This window comes from Rousettus aegyptiacus, unplaced genomic scaffold (genome assembly GCF_014176215.1).
Source record: "Rousettus aegyptiacus isolate mRouAeg1 unplaced genomic scaffold, mRouAeg1.p scaffold_m13_p_3, whole genome shotgun sequence".
Classification (NCBI taxonomy): domain Eukaryota; kingdom Metazoa; phylum Chordata; class Mammalia; order Chiroptera; family Pteropodidae; genus Rousettus; species Rousettus aegyptiacus.
Window position 1 is genome coordinate 12,322,420 of NW_023416306.1, and position 15,089 is coordinate 12,337,508.

General features: G+C 46.4%; 1 protein-coding gene and 1 pseudogene across 1 annotated transcript in view; both read left to right on the forward strand.

The window, feature by feature from the left end:
- The first annotated feature begins 377 nt into the window (after positions 1 to 377).
- BRINP1 (BMP/retinoic acid inducible neural specific 1) overlaps positions 378 to 15,089 on the forward strand; it is a 582,603-nt gene continuing 567,891 nt past the window's right edge. Inside the window, exon 1 of the mRNA XM_016136926.2 lies at positions 378 to 502. The gene's annotated coding sequence lies outside the window, so the exon portion shown is untranslated. The remainder of the gene's footprint in view (positions 503 to 15,089) is intronic.
- LOC118601344 lies at positions 4,976 to 5,091 on the forward strand (annotated as a pseudogene).

Consider the following 15,089-nt stretch of genomic DNA (forward strand, 5'->3'; position numbering starts at 1 on the left):
CGAGAGCACTTATTACGGTTGGAAATTGGTACCTCTCTTAATGAAGGAAGAAATTGTAGCGAAAAAAATTGGAGTGAAGCCGAACAAGGAGACAAATCAACAGGCCAAAAAAAAAAAAAAAGTATAATACTATGAAGAAAAGACTTCGGCGACAATGTATTTTCATTTTTGCAAGAAAGTCTTTCTAATTTTGTTATTTATTTAGTTATTTATTTATTTTATGTTTCATTATTTCCTTTTTAATGCCCCTCTTATTTTTTTTAAATCTTTTACGGCGCGATTGCCTTACGGCCAATTGGTCGTACGACGGAAACGGCAAAGAGGCTTTGGGGGAAAATACCGAGAACCACAGAGAGCTCGTGACCGTGACGCAGGAGGAGCTGCTGCTCCCGACCGCGGGGCAGCTTGTTGCACACCGGCCCCCGCCCCGGCTCCCTGGCTTCGCTCAGGGCTGGCTGTCCTGCAGCAGAGCTCTGCACCGGCCCGCCCGCCAGGTGAGCAGGTCAGTGGGTGACGCCCTGTCCTTCAGAGAGCACGTTTGCGGCCCGAGTTTTGAGCATGGGTTGGCTCCCTAATGACGTAAGAAGCGGCACCATCATTTATTGGGTGGATGTTATCTCGCAGGGGCAGTTCAGGCTTGTGGTCTGGCGGCTCCAGGCTGTTGTAAAGTTCTTGGTGCAAACAGGTGGTTTCTTTGTCTCTGCAGCTTGAAAAAGGCCCTCATCTCAATGGGCCCTCAGGGCAACCCTGGAGTTGTTATTTTTGGCATTATTAGTATTCATCTTTTCATTGTCTGATTTAATCTGAAGGAGGAGGAAAGAAAAATCTTTGTTTTAAAACAAAGAAAAATGATATTCGGTGGTTAGAAACAGAAAAATTAGATGTATGGAAAGTGTATAACTCAGCTCATAGTTAAGTAAACAATAAATGGCAGCCACAGTTATTATCACGATTATTCAGAGAGGGGTAGTAACTCACTCAAGGTTATACAGCTGTTGAGGACAGAGGTGGACCTGGAATTCCAACCTGGAATTTTAGGCTTTGGGTTCCCTGCTTTTCTCTTGCCTTCCCCTTTCTCCTACGGAACTGCATGTACGACCTTCCAGATCCCTTTTAGGTCTTGGCCAGACTAAATCTGCCACTCAGCAAAAAAAAAAAGAAAAAAAAAGAAAGAAAGAAAGAAAGAAAAAATCTCTTCCACCACGTTGCAGGGAAAAAATTACCCTTAATTACTGGGGCTTCTCTACAATTATAGGACGTGCATTTGAACTCTGAAGGGTCCTCTCCTGAGGATAACCTTTATTTGCCTGATTGCGTCTGTTCAGTTAATTCTGGCTAATTACTATTTTCTTCCTATTAGATTCTAATTATATACAGTATTTTCATTATAAAGTGTAATGTTTCCCAGAGAACCACGTCAATTATACAGGCAGTATTACCGGAGGTCTGGTTTACCTCATTAAGCCCAAGTGATGAAGCCGTGCATCTGATTAAACCCGCAGTGTTCGGGGTGGACGTTAACTATATGTGGGTACTAGCAACTTGCCTAGAACTCGGCAAGGGCTGGAGAGGCTTGGAGAAGCAACTCAGAGGACGTGGGGGTCCATTTGGAAGTCGTGGGTATTCTCCAGGAAGCGCAGGCCCTGGTCCACAGTGTCCTTGGTATTTGTGGATTTACTTTCATGGTTTTATCTGTTTCTAAAGCTCCCTGTGGTTTTAGAGGCATTGGCTGAGGCATAGGTTTAATGTGGTGGTAGAAAGACAAGCCTTAACCTTGATTCAGAAGCTTCTGGTGGGCCACCCAGCATCGCCACCTCCGCCCCTCAGTATGCAGACAACCTGACGTCCTTCAGAGCTCCTGCCTTAGCCATCCAGCCACTGTTTGGTGTCTCTACCCAAGACAATTCTTGATGTTTGCCCTCCCTGAACGCGGAACCCAGTCCTCCTTGTGCTACGCCCCTCTCAGTAAATGTTACAGTCATGCAGATGTTTAGTCAGGTGTTCAAGCGAAGTGCCAGGAGGTCCTTGCTGATTCCATTCCTTCCTTCGTTCCTCCTATTCAGTCCATGAGCGTGTTCTGTGAACTCTGGGCCCCATCTGTACCCTAAATCCGATTTCTTCCCGTTACCACTGCCCTACCCTGGGCCGTAATCACCCCTACTATGTGATGGCCTCCTAATCGGTATTCTTGTTTCATTGACCTCCCCACATCTACCAAAAGTATGTCAAGGTGATTTTCAAAAAAAAAAGAGACAAAAACAAACAAACAAAAAAACCAAATCAGGCCACGTTATTATTCTGCTTCACTTTTAGATAGGTTTTTTTTTTTTTTTTTTTTTTTTTGAGTTAAAGCTCAACGTCTTACCATGTCTCTAAGATACTCCATAATTATTCTCTTGTCTGCTTATTCAACAGATATTTATTGAGGGCCCGAATTGTGTCAGGTACTGTTCTGGAACAAATGCTTCCTGTTCGTATGGGGACAAAATAGACAAAGGTCACTGTCATGAGCATCATTTTTCCACATCATGTTGATAGCGCTTAGTATTTCACAGTTTGTCTTGTCTAACAGGAGTGTCTTTAGGAGCTCTGGGTCCGTATCTGTCACCCAGGCTCTTGACGCAGCCCCTGTATCTGGAAGCTTCTCAAGAAATAGGAGCTACTTTATGATTATTTGACACTTGGGCAGGAGTTGGAAAACAAAGTTGATTAAAAAACACAATTTTTATTGGATTCTAAAGGAATTAATAAAATCTTCCCTTTGGGGATTAATAAAACAGGATTTTTTAATATTAGCTTTATTTTTTTCTACTTTATAAAAGTATTTTAATCAACGTTCTAGACTTTAAAGGATGGACTCAAGCTATGTTTTCTACTTGGGGTGGAGGTGGGGATTTCATCAGCTCGTTTGTAGATGAGTCATGTTTTTTCGATTGTCTGCCCTGTCTGAAAAATGTTGTCATTGTTGTTCCCCTAATAAAAATCCATGAAAACTGTGAAGTTTGAGCAAAAAATAAGTAACTTTCTTAAGCACTTTATCCTCTAGGAGTTAATTTTTTGTTTCAGTGGTAGGCTGTTTGCTTGTATTTCGAGAGGTTCGGTGCATTGTCTGAAGTCCTTAGTGAATTAGCTGTAATAAGAGGGCCTGTGTGGGAGCCAGGGTGCCTGGGTTCGGATTCCAGATCTTCCATTTAGTAGCTGTGTTTGACCTTGAGGATACCTACTTAACCTCGTGCTTCCCTTTCCAGTTTGTAAAGTGGGGGGTAATAATAGTTCCTACTTCCTGGCATTGTTTTAAGAATTAAATGAGCAAATCCACTTCTGATCATGCCTGGCATATTTGTGCTCCATAAATGCTGGCCGTTACTATCCCAAGTTACCATTTTTTTCTATCAGGAAATACCACTGGCGGTATTAGTACCATTAATTAAGTGCTCTCTGTAACTCAGTCTCTAATCCTACCAAGACACTTACTTGTAAGCCAAACACCTCAAGTTGCTTGTGCTGCTCTGTTATCTTGGTGATACTCGGGTCTGAGGCAGGCCCGCGCAAAACTGAGGGTCCCTGAGGTCACGCGTCCAAGGTCGAGCAGCAGGTAAGTGGCAGATCTGGAAGTCGCACCTAAGCTTTGCCTGTCTCCAAAGCTCTTGTTCTTGAAAGCAGTTAGAATGTTTTTTAAAATTCAAAATGTAACATGCTTTATACGTGGAGGGGGTTATAGACTGCGCTGTGTCTGACCCCCCCCCACCCCCACCCCGCCCCATTCATATGTTGAAGCCCTAACCTCCAGTGAGGCTGTATTTGGAGACAGGGCCTCTTTAAAGGAGGCGGTTAGGGTGTGCCCTGAACCATCCGACAGGTGTTCTAGGAAGAGGACGGGACAGTAAGGTGCTCATCCATACACAGGGAAAAGGCTGTGTGAGGAACAGCGAGAAGGAGGTTGTCTGCAGGCCGAGGAGAGCGGCCTCAGGAGACACCAGAGCAGCCAACACCTTAACCTTGAAATTTCGGCCTTCAGATTTATAGAAAAAGGAGTTTCTGTTGTTTAAGCCACTCAGTTTCTGGCGTTTTGCTGTGGCAGTCCTAGTCCGTTACTACAGAAAGGGACGTCGTTAGTGAAAAACAGAATGAGATATCAGGCAACCTGTGTCTTATTTATCAGGGTGTTTCCAGTGCTTAGTTCCATGCTGGGCTCATAGCAGGAGCTTGGTACATGTAGGGGCCAGTGTATAGAAAATTGCCTTCCTGTTTCAAGATTGAGGAGGGTGCTCCCCCTCCCCCCATGTAGGCCCCATGGTGGCCCAGCTCCCCGTTCTCTTGGCACACTGCATAGCCGTGGCCCCCCTTCCCCAGCAGGCTGGATGCTCCATGAAGACAGGAACCACCTGTGTCTGTTTGCTGAGCACAGGTGTAGCACATTATCGCTTCCTCCTAATTACATATGGGTTGCACGTCTGAAGAGCAGGTGCAGCTTTCGACTCCATAGACCTCTTCTCTGAGGAGCCGCCCGTGGTTGAGCAAGATGCACAGGTGCGGGGGGTGGGTATGCTGGAGCAGCCCTGCTGGGCCCCCGCCAGAGCGCCTGGAGTCACCGAGTCTGGGACACACAGTTTATGTGACCATTAGGGACCGTTATCGGGATGTACCAAAGACGCGGGGCAGGCTGTCAGTGTTGTGCTGCTTTCTTTATTATCTCGGTGAGATCTCAGGTCTGAGGCAGGCCTGGGAGCCCCTGGCACTAGGACTGGAGCCTGAGAGGGGGCCATGACCCTCCACAGTCTGGCTTCCCAGCTGGGGCGTGCCTTTCTGAGGAAGAGCTCACAGCTTCGCACAGCGGGGACACCGAGCCAGGGTGCAGCCCCCACTCCACTTCGGAACTTGAGTCAGGGTGAGAGATGGGACTAATTGGTTACAAGAAAAAAAAAAATTAAAGAGAAAAAGTTCAAAACATTTTTCCTTTAAAAATATAGAGTGGGTCTATGGCCATGCCACCCTGAACAAGCCCGCTGTCTGATCTCGGAAGCTAAGCAGGGTTGGGCCTGGTTAGTACTTGGATGGGAGACCACCTAGGAAGACCAGGTGCCGTAGGCATAAAGTATAAAAAATAAGGGATTTTAAGCTGACAAGGTCCTTGCAATCTGTGAGATCAACCAAGGGTTGCCTCGTCTAAATACATATATATACACATATATATATGTATGTGTATATATATATAGAGAGAGAGAGAGAGAGAGAGAGAGCGCGCGCGCGTGTGTGTGTAGGTTCAAGGGGTTCAAGGTAATTGCTCTGCTGTCATCCTCACTGCGTTCCCGTTGCTCTCTTGAATGAGAATGATCTTCCTGGATTGTAGCTTTCCCCAGCATTGGGCCCCGTTTTGAGTGTGGTACAAGGTAAAGAGACAAAAGAAGGACTGAGAACAATTGACCTCATAGAAAAGACCACATAGAATTATTTAATGGGCTTTTTGAAGGTTTCTTTCTGCCAAACAATTCCCTTTTGGAGGCCTGAATGTCTTCTTTGAGCCGTTTTGCTCTCAGAAATTTATCAGGAGCAATAAGCATCCTGACAGGTGAGTTCCACCCTAGATGTAAAATAAATAACCGTTGATTGAATGACTAGGTTAATATATAAATGAATTTATATTCTTTGAGCCTCATTATCATCTATAGACTGGGCATAATACACGCTGTATCCTAGGTTTTTGTAAAGATGAATTGAGATCATGTATACAAAGCCCAGTCTGACGTAGTACCTGTTAGTTCCCGTCTGCCTTGATGGATGAGGAGTTCGTCGGGCTGAGAAGAGGGGAAAGAGCCATCATAGTAGAGAAAATAGCATTGTTCAAAAGCACAGGGGTGCATGTTGTTTTTGGAGGCTGATTGGGGTGGGGGAGGGGGTAGGTACCATACTGTGAGGTGCATTAGGTGCACAAGAAATAGTAATGTGCCATAACTGTGCCTTAAAGTCACAAAGAAGTGATGAGATTATAAGCATTTAGCGAATTAAAGATATATCCTCATTAATATGAACTCGTGTGATGATGACCTATGAGGACGGAGAAGGTGGTCCATAGAGGATCGGAGTTTGCATGGAGGCTTATAAAGTTCACGTTGCTGCAGAGCACGGGGAAGTCATGGCAAGTAGGAGTTACAGCGTGGACAAGTGGATGGAGCTTGGGAGACAAGGGGACATGCCAGTTTGGCTGCAGTGGAGTTCATGTTGAGATTGAAGACGGAATTAGGCAGCATGGAGCCAGATCATTGGGGATCTCAGATGCCATGTTAAAATGCTCAAGACTTCACCTGGTTTGCACTATGGGGAGGAGAGAAAGCTGCAGAGAGCTTAAGTGTTGTGAATATCAGGCAGGGGCCTGGATCAGATGACCTCTGGAAGTTTCTTCCAACCCCAGGGCTCTGTGGTAGTCATACTACAGACAGGAGAAAACAAGAACCAGGGACCTTGGCCTGGATTTCTCTCTCTCATAAATCTCGACCGCTAGGCGTCATCTCTTTGTCCACAGATTAATCTTCTCTGGATTCCTGCAGGAACAGGAGGCCTTAGTGACCTCATCTTATTCCCTTGGCCGGTAGTGAGAAATGGAGTTCTCAGCCTGGCAGAGACCTGGGTGTGGGCAGGGGGCAGCCAAGCCTGAGGCATGCGCTCCCAGGACAAAGCAAAGCTGGTAGGTAGGTGATCTTGTTCCAGAAGTTCTCTCCACCAGGACCGTCCCTAGGGTCCAGACCAGATTAGAAACTATGTCTTGTCTTTTTGCATAAATATCTTTAACCTAAGATTGCCAAGTGTTGGAGGAGATTACAGACTCTTCATCAGATAATTTTCTGATGCAAATAGCGACTTGAGGTAAGTGTAATTTTTATATGATCCTTTTTCTTGGTTATTTCTTTCTCGCCGTTGCTGGCTCAGTAAGGCCCTGTGGTTGAACAGGAAGAGCAGGAGTTTTAAACAGAAATCCTGTGCTCTGGCCTTGGCCGTGGGCTGTCGGTGCCTCAGTTTCCTCATATGTAAAATGGGAATAAAAATAGTGCCCACCTTAGATGATTGTAGTGAGTATTAAAGCTCTTAGAATCCTACCAGACACACAGTAAGTGTGGAAGAGATGTTAATTCTTGTTGATTTCATTGTTTATTAGAAAATGAGGATAAAAATACCTGTCACCCACGGTTGTTGTGAGTCAGATTTAAAAAAAAAATGCATTTATTTGCTCAGTAAACATGTGCTGAGCACCCGTTCCGTGCCAGGGTGATGTGTCGAAAACAAAATGAAACAGTTCTTCGTTCTCTGGAGCTAACAGACTGGTGGTGGACATAGACATTGCATGTGCAGATGCAGGGCTTTGTGACAATGTCGCCAAGGACAGGGGGCAGTGCTGTGGCGAGAATAATAAGGGGACAACCTGCTGGTAAGGTGGCCACAAAGCCTTCCCTGAGGAGGCGGCCTTTGAGCCCACATTTTGAGGGATGGGCGGGAGTAAGTAAGTGGTCCAGGTGCTCCTGGAAATAATATGCAGAGACCTTTCAGGAGAACAGCGTGTGGCAGTTTGAGGGCGTGAATGGGGTCAGGTGGGACAGAGGCTGAGCGTTCCGAGGAGACTGCAAAAGCAGTGGAGGCAAATGCTCTTGCCACGTGTGAAGTCCACCACCTAGAACTGTGTTTTCCACGTACGATAGTGGTTGGAAGGAACAGAATGGAGGCCAGGGGAGCAGTGACTTTTACCCCCATTGCTTTTTCAGGTTATATTCAGAATGAAACAATTGCCTAACAACTACAAATACTATGCCACAAAGTGTGTGTGTCCGTGTGTGTGTGTGTGTGTGTGTGTGTGTGTGTGTGTAATTCTAATTCCCAAGTGGGGGTTTGGAGACCCGCCATTGAATCCCATCTTTCGGATGTGCATTAGCTACATGGAACCCCAGTTTCCTCCTCTGTAATAATGGGGCTGTTGCCTCCTCTTTGCTTAATGGGGTTGTTCTCTCAAAAGATCATTCTGGGGAAAGCTCCAATAAACGTTGGTTCCCTTTTCCTCGTCTTTGTGGCTTAAGCTTCACTGTCTGGTGCGTCTGATGACAGTCTGCATTTGAGAGGAGGCATTAAACATTCATAGCCAGCTTTTCCATTGGTACATGTCCTGCCCACCATACAATCTGGGAGAACCCACTGGGGTCTGACCACTCTAGAATTGGCCCCTTTCCTAGAAGTTGCTGCTCTGATCTCCCCCACCCAGCCTTAAAATCCATCAAATTCATACACCGTCGCTGTGGAAGTCAGTTCCTCTTTTAACACTGATCAAAAGAGCAAAAGGGAAAATGAGAAGGGACCCATCAGAACAACTCAGGAAAAATATGTGTTCTTTAAAGGAAGACGGCATACAAATGGGATAGATATATATTTTTTCCAAAAGGGAGGAAAAGAAAATGCAGGCTTTTAAACAGAAAGCAGGGAGCGAGAGGAAAAATATGTCTCTTAAATGCATTCAGCGCCATTGCCACAAGGCTGCCGCGCTAGGATTGTTTATTAGAAGATAAGATAGTGAAAAATGTATTTTGCAGAAAGAAAATAGTAAAGTCAGGTCTGAGGCAGATAAGAAGCCAAATTTCTATTTTATGCTCAATTGAGTGACTCAGTTACATTATCTGGGAAGCAGGGGTGAAATAACACCCTTCAGAAATGAGGCCCGGGTTGCTCGGGGTCTCCTTCCAGCTTTGGCAGAGCTGATCCCAGCCCGGCTGGGACGCCGCCTGCTCAGAAACAAGTGCATTTGCAGGCTGGGGACAAGGGGGAGAAAGCTTCTGATCTTTTTTCCTTCGGCTCCTTCTTTTCTGCATCTTGTTATGTAAGTGCTTCAGTTCAGCTTCATGCCTCCCCTTTTGCTGGGAAGGTGGGAAAACGAAAAACGCACATGCATACAAGATGAGGCTCCGCAAAGGCCAGCAGGTGTTAGAGCTAGCAGGAGCATCACAGGAGACCAGCAGGTACAGGGAATATCGACTCCCGGCCTGCGGTCAGTGCTTTATGTGTCTGGCACAGACGCGTTGTTTGAATGCCTTTTAAGTAAGGCGTCGTTCTCCAGTTTGCCGAAAGTCTCACCACTTTCTTTTATTTTCGCCTGGCTGTTCTACATGTTTTTTAGTATGTGCTGGGTCTCTGGAGACACAGGAAATGGGTACGCCAGAGGTATTCCAGAATCCTCAGTGCCAAGATGCCGACTTCAAGCAGAGACGTCAAGAGGCTCACCTGACGTCACACAGCTAGCGAGTTCGCATCATTACCCACAGAACCCGGGATTCTCCCAGTCACCCCCATTCCCAGTCACCCCCATGCTTTCCTAGCATTTCAACCTCTGGGTCTTTTCTCACTTTAGGAATTCTTTACCAATTCGCCGATCAGAGGTTAGGGGGGCTTGGAAAATGAAGATGAATTTAACTCAACACATATTAATTGGGCCAGCAGTGAGCTTAACGACTCACCCAGTTGTACCGAATAACGGCCCCGGAAGAGACTCTCATCCCAGAAACCTGTAATTTGCAGATGTGATTAAATTAAGGACTTGTCTCTGCCCGTGGAGAGATGCTAGGTGAAGTGGGAAGAACCACCCGATGGGGTCGTAGTTAGGTGTCCTCTGGTCTGGCCCCTGCGCAGCCACTTTCCCGATTTATTAGGTAGGAGGCAAGAAACAGAAACTGCGTCAGGCCACCTGGGGGGGAGGGGGAGAGGTTTATTGTCTGGATGAGTGAAGTGCAGTGAGACCAGTGGATACCTTCCCACCAGTGGATCAAAGAGTAGAAAAAACTGGAACTCACAGAGGCCAAAACTGGATGGCGACCCAGAATCCAAAAAGAGTTCCAGGTCCTTGGGCAACGGGACCCACAGGTTTGAGCAGCAGACTCAGGTGTCAGACTGCTTGGATTTGAAACTGGGCTCCTGGCTGCGTGAGCTTGGAAAAAATACCCAGTCTCTCTGAATCCTTAATTTCGTCTTCTGCAAGATCAGAAAAACAATACCGTCTGCTCCAGAATGTGGTCGGGTAGGGTAATGCATCTACAACCCTCAGCGTAGTGCCTGGTACAGAGCAAGAATTATCATGATCGTTGTTTCCTTTATTTTTAAAAGTACAATTAAGGCGAGCTACTTCTTCTGTATCCCTGTTGTGATATTGTGATTTATAATGTGAAATGCAGGCAGTCCTCATGACATTGGTAGGTTCTGCAATTTTAAGCCAAATGATGTAAGATGAAACCAGTTTTATCACAGGCTAAGTGATGTAAACAAGAGTTAAGTTCCTAGGCATCCCATCAACGTTATGACAAAAGGATGTTGCAATGAAATGACAGACATTATCAGAGGACCTATTTTTGGTCTTCCTCCCTGTTTCTGACACCGAACTCCTAAAACCCTTGGAATTTCCTAAGTGCTGAGAGCCATAAATGTGTCTTTTCTTATGTTAACGAAGTGACTTTTGAAAGCCCCTAAGGCGGGGCTGGTTGCCAGGGGACCCAACCATTCGATAGACAGAAGGGTGGAACTTTTAGTCCCACCCCCTGACCTCTCAGGCAGAACGAAGGCCGAAGGCCGGGAGATTCACTCCCCGCCGCCTCTACTGGGTCCAATGATTTAATCATTTATGCCTATGTAATAAGGCCTCCATAAAAGTTCAAAAGAACAGAGTTCAGAGAGCTTCCCATAGGCGACCACGGGGCGAGGCGGGGAAAGTCACACGCCTAGAGAGGCCATGGAAGCTTCATGCCCTTTCTCCATACCTGTCCTATTGCATCTCTTCCATCTGGCTGTTCCTGAGATGTATACTTTTATGATAAACCAGTGAGCTAGTGAATAAAATGTTTCTTGGAGTTCCACGAGCCACTCTCGCAAATTAAACCCAAGGAGGGAGTCTTGGGAACTTTTCGTTTATAGCCAGGGGGTCAGAAGTGCAGGTCACGACCTGGATTCTCGATTGGCTCCCTGAGTTGGAGGAGGGCCTTGGAACCTCCAGCCTTCGGCCAGTTCATCAGAAGCATGGGTGACAAACTTGGGCTTGCTACTGGCCTCGGAAGTGTAGGGGGAGGGGCCATCTTGTAGCACTTTGGCCTCCACTTGTGAAATCTGATGCTGTCTCCTGGGTAAGTAATATCAGAATTGTTGGACACACAGGTGGCGTCTGGAGCATTGCTTGTTATTGATGTACAGATCAAGTCCCTCCTCCCCCCCGCCCCTCCCCCGCCATTGGAACTGGGTCCAAGGAACTCAAAATACCTGTTTTTCCATTTTTGCTGTCTTTTTTCTATAGAGGTGATTTTCAAGTGTGGTCCCTGGACCAGCAGGGTCTGTATGACCTGGGAAAATGTTATTGATACAAGTCCTGATTTCATCTCTGACCTGTCGGATTGGAAACTCTGGGGCTGGGCTCAGGGCATGTGTTTTCACAAGCCTTCCGAATGTTTCCCATGCACACTCAAGTTTGAGAACAAACTACACTCTGACCGCCAATTACTCCAGTTCTGGTCCCTCGGAGTGTCTCCTTTCTGATGGAACATTGTGGCTTTTCTGATCTGGCTTCTCTCCTCACCCCTGGCATCCCTTCTACACAATGGCTTACTTTAAAAAAAATCCTACAATGGCTTCCCCCTCACCCTTGGAATAAAACCCCAATTTTAGGTACATCCCAAAGGCCCTGCATGATCTGGACGTTGTCTTCTCTACAATTTCTTCTGTTTTCTTACCCAGCTCAGCCACTGCCTTCTCTCTCCCCTCAAACCCTCGTACACCTTCCTGGCTGTTTTTCTCTTTCTCAAACAAACCAAGGACTTACGAGTACTTCTGCCTAGAATGAAATGGTCTCCCTCTAGATCCTTACACATCTGGGGTCTTTTTATTGTTTAGCTCAGCTTACATAGTCCCTTCTCAGAGAGCCTTCCCCTGTCCTCCCTCCTTCAATCTAAAGAACTTCAGTCTAAAGTGATCCTATTTCACTGCTATCAAACATGTTATTACTGTCCCACGTTTTCTTGTTTATTTGTCTGTTTATAAGTTTGCTGTCTTCCCTACTTAAACACAAGGTTCTTGAGAACAGGGGCCTTGCTTTCCCTGTTCTTAGTCTATCCCCATGCTCAGAAACGTACCTGGCACAGAGTTGGTACTCAATAAATACTTGTTTGTTGGAAGAATGACTAGATGAAAGGATGAATGGATGAATAAATTAAGTATGGCAGAGCGTTCTAGCAGGATAATGATGGAAAGCTGTCATTTAAGTCCCTGCTAATCTAATGATTTCACACTTTCACAGCTTTTATTTTGGCTCAGTGGTTTGGAGGAGGTGGTACTATATCCCTCTCCTCAGGGGAACTTGACTTTGTGGGGCATTTTGCAGATACAGTGACCAGGGTCACTAAAGGCATCAGGCATCAGCGGGCGGCGCTGGGCAGGCCAAACTTCCTGCACCATGCAGAACAGCCTTAGTCAGTACCGCAAGGTGCCATGCACCACTCCCTGCGAATCCCAATGGCGATCCATCTGAGAAACAGATGGAGCCTAGTCATCTTATTTTATCGTAGCTGAAAGGTTTGTAGGGGCCATGAAGCTCCTGGGCCCTCGCGTTCCAACCAGAGCCTATGTTTACATCTTCTTCATTGAAGAAAACTTCAGATCGGCTCAGAAAGAGTTAACCCTGCCTGAGACAGCAGCTATTTTGCCAGTAAGCCTTTAAGTTTCAGTGACTAATAGGCAAAAGGGACATGGAGTTCTCCTGGCTGGTGGAGGATGCAGCACCAGGATGTCTCCGAGGCCCATTCCTGTGACTGCCGAGCCGAGTATGAGCAATAGGACATTTTGAGGAGATAAAAATGCCTGACCAGCTAATGACTCTCAGACACTGGTACCGAGATGGGGGAGGTGGGAGGCAGAGAGGGGGTTGGGGGGAATGTGACTCACTCAGGCCTGGTGAGGAGGTTATGCCTGGCATATACATGTGTGTGTGTCTGTGCACACACACACGCACATCAGGCGCACACACAATCCAGATGCTCAGAGATGTAGCATGGACACTCCCCACACGCAGATGTAGAAAACAGCCTACAAAGAGACACTGATCACACCCAGACATACCATATTTTAACCTAATGGACACGGATTACACAGGCGCGCATACACACACACACAGTATACACTTAGCAGATCATATGCTCCCTAGACAGACCTCATGTTCATGTAACACACAGCCTTCGAAACTGAGACACGCCCATACAGCAAAGGCTTATAGAACACACCTCACGCCACCAGCCCATGCAGCGGATGGGCACACATGGAACACACGATGTGTGCCCACAACTCTCTCCTATAGACAATGCCCACTCACACACCGTCTGCACAAGTGACCATAATCCACAAGTGCAGACAGAGACACACGATACTTAGATGTATGCATATGAATTCAGGTCCAGCTAACACGGATGCAAACACAGGTACAACGTACACAAACGCATACTCCAGTAAAACACACGCTCCATAGAAGTACACATCTAAGGCACAGCACGCACACATACATACTTAGGTCTTAGAGATACACCCTGAGAGACAAACATCACACGAGACTTACACCGTACATCTCTGTGTGTTTTTCCTTTGCTAACATTTACTTCTTAAAATCAACTCTCAGACCTCTGCTTCAAAACAACCACCAATCAACACAACATACAGACATCGCTCTGAAACTGTCAGCTTAAAAAGTAATCATGTGCGGAAAACCACTGTGTCATTTGTCTCTCTCTCACCTCTGTGGATATTAACGTTTGAGATAATCATCCTTATGAAAGGCAGAAAATCAGCCTTTAGCACAGCCGAGATGGGGCTTGCGTATCTGATGTTCTCTGGGTGCAGGAGGAGGAGAGGAGGGAGAAGAGCAGAGGCCGAGGACCCTTAAGAGGCCAGGGAGACCGTGCTGGCTTTGGGAGCGTGAGACCTGGGTTATGGCGCCACAGTCGAGTGCTACGCTTCTGTCACCTTAGTCACATCGTTTTCTGTTTCTGAACTTCAGTTTTTTCATCTTTAAAATGGGTATGAACCTACCTCAAAGGGTTGAGTCAGACGACAGGCTATAATCTCAAAGTGAATTGTGGACTTGACCTTTTCATATTCCTGAGAAAATGAACAAGCCCGTGGCACCCCAACAAATGGATCAGTTTTCAGTTTGAAACCCCTCACTTGCTTTTTCTTCCAAAGGAACTCCTGCATGGCATAAATAACTAGTCTTGCTGAGCGCATTCACAAAGTAGGGCTATAGCTTATTTTACTATCGTTATGGAGTCTTTATTAAATGACAGGTACTGTGCCAAGTGATTTACTTGTATTATTTAATCCTCAGACAACCTTTGGAGTGGGTTCTGTTATTATCCCTTTTTTACAAACGAGGGAATAGAGGTGCAAGTTGGCCTATGTAAACGTCAGTATATTTAACTTTTCTGTATCTCGGTTTATTTCTATGTAAGTTGGGGTTTAATCCCAGCACAGGGATTTTGTGTGTTCGCCGTGTGGTAGACAGGAATTAATATTCGTGAAGTGTTTAGACGAGGAGCTGGCACGTCAGTGTTCGCCGTCATCGTCGTCGGTACAAGTCTGCAGCTCGTTGGACTGTGTCAGTCGACTGTGCTCTTTGGTCTTTGTTTTTATTTCCGCTCCGAGTTTGGGTCACTCCTCTGGGGGAGCCTTTCTCCAGCCATCTTTGTCTTCTTGATCACCATCCCTGACATCTCATCTCCTGAAAACAACAGAAGGTCGCTCTGGCCCACCTTGACTTTCTCTGTCTCAAGATTCCTCTGTTCTCCACGGAATGACCTTGCCTCCTCGTGGCGGAGAGTGATTCAGTGCACCCGCATGCAGACGTTAGAGGTGCGCAGTTCCCTACCTCTGGCGGTAGGCGGGTGACATGGTTGCTTTTAGTGACCAGGTTCATGGAGACCTTTCGGGGACATGAACGCATGCTGCTGTTTCCCGTTTAACCAGGCTTCCTGAAGCCTTTCCCACCTCGCTCCAATCAGAGAGCGTCAGTTTCCATTCTCTGCTTTTTTTCCTAAATTACCAGC